Below are 8,310 nucleotides of genomic sequence, written 5' to 3'. Positions count from 1 at the left end.
TTGGCCTCATGCATGCGCACAATGATCCGTACACCGCACACACGCACAGTTGTTCCATAATCTAATGGGTTGCAAACTCTCACAACAGTAATCAACTCTTAATAACCCACACAGTGCACACACACTGTGCAGTCCTGCAAAAGACCAGGGTATGTTACACACTGGACAATAATTGTAACGATTTTGCTGATTCTGACGGGTTGGAACAACAAAATCAAAATATCATCCAGTGTATACATACAATCAGGGCTATTTTTCAGTAGGCTCCAGCAGGAACTGAGGCCCTTATTCTAGTTCACTCTCTGACAAAATATTTCTTAGATGGACAAAACCATGTGCACTGCAGGTGAGGCAGGTGTAAAACCCCAGCCAAATCTAATTATCTCTGCACAAGTAACCCCTGCCTCACCTGCAGGGCACATGGTTTTGTCCATCTAAGAAATATTTTGTCAGAAAGAGTGAACTAGAATAAGGGCCTCAGTTCCTGCTGGAGCCTGCTGAAAAATAGCCCTGCATACAATGTCACTGAATGTGTACGCACTCGCCGATGCCAGCTACCCGGCCAGGTCCCCGCTGCTACTGAGGGTCCACGTGCTCAGGTGTCAAAATTCACTTAGACCGTTCTATACAATGACCTTTTCCATGTTGACATTTGTGTCAACCTAAGGTACTTGTGTATTTTCTTAGTGGGCTATTCTGCGTAGTGAAAACGCGTCGCATGCAATTTTGCGGTGCTATGCCATTTTCCTTAGTTAATTTTTAGTGCACCCTTGCCTTGCATGCTATTTGCGGGGCAATGCGATTTTTCATTGTATAAGCACCCATGCGATAAGATGTGATGGTACCACGTCACCCCGAAGCGTGGCGAGGGGACGCGGTTACGCGTCCTCCCAACCTTTTCATACTCCCACTATCCACGTCGGCGTGGAGTTGATTTTATAAAGTGTGGCGAGTGCAGCGAGCCACCGAGCCCGAAGCGTGGCGACAGCATCGCATCGCATAGCACCGCAAAAAGCGATGCGATTTTCCTACGGTGCCGTACGTATGTAAATTGGGCGCCCTGCAAATACACAAGTACCCAACCTTTTTTTTACTGTTGATCCCTGGGGTCACCCACTATCTCCACTCTATCACCCACTCTCTGGTGTCACCCATTTCCTCCCCCATCACCCATTTCCTCCCTCATCACCCGTTTCATGGAGTCACCCACTTTCAACCCGTCACTCATTCCTTGGAGTCACCCACTGTCTCCCGTATCACCCATTCCGTGGCATCACCCAATAGCTCCCACGCCACCCATTATCTGGAGTCACCCACTATTTTTCCCTTGTCACCCACTCCCTGGCGTCACCCATTTCCTCCCTCATAACCCACTGTCTCCCAATATTACCTAATCCCTGTCACCCTTTCATTTTCTCCTCCTGACAACCATTTATAGGGCTCGCCCTCTGTCTCCCCTGTCATTCATTAGCTGGCATTACTCACTGCCTCCCATTGCCACCCACTCCCTGGTGTCACCAACTTCATCTCATTGGGCCTTATTTTGGTTCATTCTTTCTGACAAAATCCTTCTTAGATGGGCAAAACCATGTGCACTGCAGGTGGGGCAGGTGTTACTTGTGCTGAGAGAATAAGATTTGAGTGGGGTTTTACTTCAAAGTGAGATCTATATTGCAGTGTAAAAATAAAGCAGTCAGTATTTTACCTGCACAGAAACAAAATTACTCACCCAAATCTAATTCTCTCTGCACATGTTACATCTGCCCCCCCTGCAGTGCACATGGTTTTGTCCATCTAAGAAGGATTTTGTCAGAAAGAATGAACCAAAATAAGGCCCATTGTGACCCTCTCCTGTCACATCTCTCTTTTCCACCCACTGCCTCACCCTCTGACTTATCCCCTGCATCCAGAGCCAGATTAAGGTCTAAATGGGCCTGGAGCTGAAAATGATCAAGGGCCTATTATGCGCAATAATAGGGGTTGCGGCCAGCATCTAATAATGTGGGGGATGTGACCAGTGTTCTGTTTGGGTGGTCTGCTCATGGGTGTGTCTCTATTTGTGTAAATACTTTCAACTAATTATATATACCTGGAAAATGCAGGGGGCTGGCATAAGAAAAATGCAGGGAGATATATTGGCGGGTGCACTCCAAAGGTGCACCCGCAGGACGCCGATGTTCTAAGATACTTGCGGGGTGAGACGGCACTCCAGTTATAAAAAAATACTGAAAACCGAAACTTGGTAGACAGTATGTCAGCACCTTTTATGTGGTAACCTAAGTTTACCACACCATATACCCCTTATACAAATCATGCAACACAATAGTAACCCCCTTATACTGTACTTGCCTCTTACACATTATGCCACATGGAATGAGACAAAATTCACACCGATTCACACTATGGCACACAGATGGAGTCAAAATTCACGTTGTGCCACACAGATTAAGGCAACAGTCACATTTTGCCACATGGATTGAGCCAAAATACACACTATACCAGGCATGTCCAAACAGTGGCCCTCCAGCTGTTGTGAAACTACACGTCCCAGCATGCCTTGACATAGTTTTAGCATTCCCTAATTGCAAAACTGTGGCAATGCATGATGGGACTTGTAGTTTCACAGCTGGAGGGCCATAGTTTGGACATGCCTGCACTATACCAAATAGATTGAGCAATAATGCACAATATGCTTCATAAATAGGGACATTGCGCGCCAAAGGCGCACATTAAAAATTTACACCATAATGTTCATTACATATTAACCTTCACACCATAACAGAGACACAACATACTCTTTAAACCGAGGATCGAGCACAGTGGCCAGAATGTATTCCTCTAACAGACCACCCTCATATCCTGACAAAGCGTATGGAGGGCTTCATCCATAGGAGCTACATGCTTTGCAGAATTGCAATGCTTTAGCTCCTCCTTCACTTTCTCCAGCTGCTTCTGCAACAGCCTGATCAGGGGAATAACTTGAATAAAGCTGTCAGTGTTGGAGCTGACTTCATGTGTGGCAAGTTCAAACTGCTGGAGAACCTTACACAACACTGAAATCAGTCTCCACTGCACTTGAGTCAGGTGCATCCCGGCTCATCTGCCTATGTCGTAGGTGGCCGTGTAGGCTTGAATGGCCTTTTGCTGCTCCTCCATCCTCTGCAGCATATAGAGGGTGAAGTTCCAGCGCGTCACCACCTCTTGTTTGAGGTGATGGCAGGGTCTGCACCAGTGGGGATTTTTAGACACTTTTGAAATGCGAATTCCTTTTGCGCATTCCATAAAATAAGCAATATGTATACTTTTGTATGGGAAAACATCTGGATGCGATAAAAATGTGAATTGAAACCGGCAAGTGAGAAAGTGCGAGTTATCACACAAAATGTGCGAATTACGGGATTTAGCGCACCCGATTAAGTACGCGATTTCGGCAAAAAGTGCAATAACCCCATTTTGTTGCCTAAAAATCGAAAAAAAAAAAAAAAAAGCGCATCTTATTAAATGTCACCCTCCATGTCTGGAAATAGGATTTCCCCACTTGGGGAATGAATATAGGAAGTAGGTCCGCCTCTCCACATGCCTTGAATAAGAAACCTTTTTGGTTTTGAAACGCTTTGGCCGTGGAGAGAAGGGTGGACAACACTGGACTTCACTGGGACAAAGGCTCCAGGGACGCCTGTGATATAAAACCAAGTGCCTGATTTGTCTACAAATGCTTTGTGGACAATTTTACTCGGTGAGAGTCTGCTGTGATACACTCTTGTTTTTATGTTAAATTGTTTGTTGTGAATAAAAAAGCGGTATTACACTATACCAGCTTCATTTTCTTTCATATACTACAATTGGAATTGGAAGCATTGGTGACTTGATGGTGACGTTACTGCTCCCTAACAAGTGAATTGTGTCTACCTTAAACAGTAGACCACCTTATAGGGTATGAGTCTCATCTACTTCAAAATTCCTCCAAATGAAAATATATGCATAATTGCAAAAACTGTATTACACTATTGTGGTTTTTCTGTTCCTTTATTTTGGGTGAGAACATTAATGAACGTGAAAAAAATCTCTGTTCGCACCAAGAATTTGTCGGTATCTTTTCTTGTATTTATTCAAGTGGAGTTACCACTCCCCCAACTAATGTCAGCACAAATCGCTGCATTTGTATGTGCTCCCCATGGGCGATCTGTACACCAGAAAATCGCCTACCCTAAATAGCTTAGCAAAATTGCTTAGCATACATCTCTACGTGTGTATGCCTCTTAAAACAGTAGTGAAATGCAAGATGTGTCCTCATACATCCAGCCTCAACACGCCATGCAGCACGTGATGAGTGAGCCACCTGGTCACATGCGTCTTAGTAGCATCTGAAATGTAGACATGTGAAAATGTTAATATTCTGCAAGGACTAGATGGGTAGGATTGGGCTATGAGATGGGAGGTTAAGGATAGGCTATAGGAGGGTAAAGGGTACATTTACTAAGATGGAAGTTCTATTGAGGATGTGATGTTGCATATAATAACCAATCAGAGTCTCCTTCTTACTAATTTAGCAGCTTTTAGAATCTAGAAGACAATAGATAGAATCTTGTTGGTTGCTATGGGCAGTAAAGAGAAACAGTTGTCTAAATCACTAGGGAGTCTCGCAGTGTGTAGTGTAGCCCTGCAGCCACTATGCTGGAGGATTGTCAACCTCCAAAAAGTACCACAAGAAAGAAAACAGCGTGGGGCGCTCAACGGTACACACAAATATTTAATAACATTTATTAAATCTAAAAACACAAAATAACATAAAATGACACTAAAAAATGTTTTATAATGATAAAAGGTTCATATATGCACATATGGGCTTAATAACTCTTATTTGATCGATAAACCAATAGCTGGATTAGCAGTTTTAGTCCGTTTTGGTAATTATCATAATATACTGCAATGGCTGAATAGTTCTTGCTCAATTAGTAGGACCAAGACTCAGCTGTAAAGTGCAATAATCGCAATCTATCCAGCATCCAGTGTAGTCTGCTCAATGGACCAATACGAATATTTAGCTCCAAATAAGAATGTGTATTACCTCTCAAGATTCCACATAGGTAATTAGTCCAGGCAGCAGGTGTCCGTGTATTTGTAAATGGAAAGGAGTGCCTGCATCTGTGAGCTCACACGGCTCACCAATTTAGTGCAGTCTGTGTCGTAGGCTGTGCCGTTCTCCTCCTATCCACATGGAGGTCACCCGGCTCTGATATCTGTCAACCCAGCTGAGATGTAACAGCTAGCACCGCTTCTCCTGCCGGACTCACATTGTGCAGAAGCGCTGTCGGAAGCTCTGCCACAGCGCCGGCAGCGCAGATGTTAACGCACCAGTCGGGTCCCTTGTGGCAATAAATATGCGGGCGGCCGGGTGTCAGTTTGACCAGACTCCTTAGGAAAACTCATTTCTCCACTCCAGGGTGGCTTTCTCAATTCCAGAGATGTCGTCCTCATCCTTTGATTCCTCACCCTCTTCAGTGTGTACTTACTCATCCTCACAGATTATCAATTCATCCCTGCTAGACTCCACAATCACAGGTCCCACTGTAGTCTCTAGCGGCAATTGCTGGTCTTCATTCAAGAATTGATAATTAATTTCGATGAACATCATCTTCTCCACATTTTGTGGAAGCAACCTTCTACACCGCTCACTGACCAGGTTCCCTACTGCACTAAAAACGGTACTTGTTTCCTAGAACGGCCACAATCGTGAGGGATCGTGGCTCTTAATTAAGGGACACGATCCTCCCGATGTGGCCGATTTTTTACTAATTTTTCACTTTGATTGACAGAAATCGGGTCAATCGGTCGGTCGCGACCAATTAAAATCGGCCGCGATGCGACCGACCGATTCACCCGATTTTTCCATAGACTTCAATGTTAAAAAATCTTTTAACATTGAAATCGGTCGGTCTTGTGCCATTATAATGGCACAAGATGAGATGGACTTGATTAAGTCCATCTCACATAGGGAAAAATGATAAAAAAGGTGAAATGGGTCAATATGACCCATTTCACATTTTTTATGTGCCCGCCATGACCCCACGATAGACGTGAACCCGAAGCGTGGCGAGCGCAGCGAGCCCGCGAGGGGCGGCGGTACGCGTCCTCCGACCTTTTCATTCCCCTACTATCCACTAGGGCGTGGAGTGAGAATATAATAGTGTGGCGAGCGCAGCGAGCCACCGAGCCCGAAGCGTGGCGAGCGCAGCGAGCCCCGCGAGGGGACGCGTATACCTGTGAAGTTAGACGCGTCCCCTCGCGGGGCTCGCTGCGCTCGCCACGCTTCGGGCTCGGTGGCTCGCTGCGCTCGCCACACTATTATATTCTCACTCCACGCCCTAGTGGATAGTAGGGGAATGAAAAGGTCGGAGGACGCGTACCGCCGCCCCTCGCGGGCTCGCTGCGCTCGCCACGCTTCGGGTTCACGTCTATCGTGGGGTCTAGCCCACTTACTAACATTTGGGGGGGCTATTACAAAAAATCGGGTGACAAAAAATAAAAAATCGGGTGAAAAATCGGTCGATCGCATCGCATGCGACCAAATCGCATGCGATGCGACCGACCGATTTTTTATCTTCCGACCACAACGATCTAAATCGTTGTGGCCGTTCTAGGAAACAAGTACCCTAAAAACTCTTTCAGAGTACACACTGGAGGGGGGACAACTCAGATAAAATAGAGCCAGTTTGTACAAGGACCTCCAAACTGCCTTTTTTTTCCTGCCAGTAGAGGTATGGACTGCTTGACATGTCTACTTGGATGCTGTCACCAAAGTAATCCTCCACCATTTTTTCAATGGTGACAGCATCCAATGCAGCGACAGTAGACATGTCAGCAATCATTGGCAGGTCCTTTAGTCCGGACCAGATGTCCAAACTTGCTCCTGCCTGCCCGGCATCCCCACCAGCGGGTTGTGTTGGAAATTTCAGCTGTTTCCTCGCAACCACAGGTGTGGGAGAAATGAGGGAGGAGCTCTTGCCGTGTCATGGTCCGCTTCAGATGACAATCTCCTGACCAGCAGGTCTTTGCACCTTTGTAGACTTGAGACTGCCGGAAACAGAGACACAACATACTCTTTAAACCGAGGATCGAGCACAGTGGCCAGAATGTATTCCTCTAACAGACCACCCTCATATCCTGACAAAGTGTATGGAGGGCTTCATCCATAGGAGCTACATGCTTTGCAGAATTGCAATGCTTTAGCTCCTCCTTCACTTTCTCCAGCTGCTTCTGCAACAGCCTGATCAAGGGAATAACTTGACTAAAGCTGTCAGTGTTGGAGCTGACTTCATGTGTGGCAAGTTCAAACTGCTGGAGAACCTTACACAACACTGAAATCAGTCTCCACTGCACTTGAGTCAGGTGCATCCCGGCTCATCTGCCTATGTCGTAGGTGGCCGTGTAGGCTTGAATGGGAAGCGGTCATCTATTAGAATGAACTTAGGTCTACAGTCATTAGGTCGACCCCACTAGGTCGACTGGCAGGAAGGTCGACCTGACTTAAGGTCGACATAGGCCAAGGTCGAAATGACTTAAGGTCGAATTTGCATAAAGGTCGACATGAGAAAGGTCGACTGGTCATAAGGTCGACATGGGGTTTTTCACTGTTTTTTGAGCCGACATGTGCCGACAGGCGGTATTTCATGCCCTACCATCCACTAGGGCGTGGAGGAGGTTATTAAAGCTGTGGCGAGCGAAGCGAGCCACCGTGCCCGAAGCATTGCGAGCGAAGCGAGCGATGCGAGGGTCCGATTCTCATTGCCAACTGTGTCCATGTCGACTGTGTCGACATTCGGATAAAAAACAGTGAAAAACCCATGTCGACCTTCCTCATGTCGACCTTTATGCAAATTCGACCTTAAGTCATGTCGACCTTGGCCCTTGTCGACCTTAAGTCAGGTCGACCTTCCTGCCAGTCGACCTAGTGGGGTCGACCTAATGACTGTAGACCTAAGTTCATTCTGATAGATGTACCGATTCCGCTTGAATGGCCTTTTGCTGCTCCTCCATCCTCTGCAGCATATAGAGGGTGAAGTTCCAGCGCGTCACCACCTCTTGTTTTAGGTGATGGCAGGGCAGGTTGTGGAGTTTTTTCTGCCGCTCCAGCCTTCGGAAGGCAGTGGCAGAATGGCGAAAGTGTCCAGAAATTTTGCGGCAAAATGATACGCCATTAACCCCACTCCCAGAACACAATATACCCCCCTTGCCAGCACACATGATTATACACCATCCCCCCTCTCAGCGCACATAATTATAGGCCATTCCTTGCAGCACACATAATTA

Source organism: Crinia signifera, chromosome 7 (assembly GCF_055691185.1).
Source record: "Crinia signifera chromosome 7, ASM5569118v1, whole genome shotgun sequence".
NCBI classification, from domain to species: domain Eukaryota; kingdom Metazoa; phylum Chordata; class Amphibia; order Anura; family Myobatrachidae; genus Crinia; species Crinia signifera.
The sequence above is the reverse complement of the archived record's forward strand: the minus strand, read 5'-3'. Positions refer to the sequence as shown.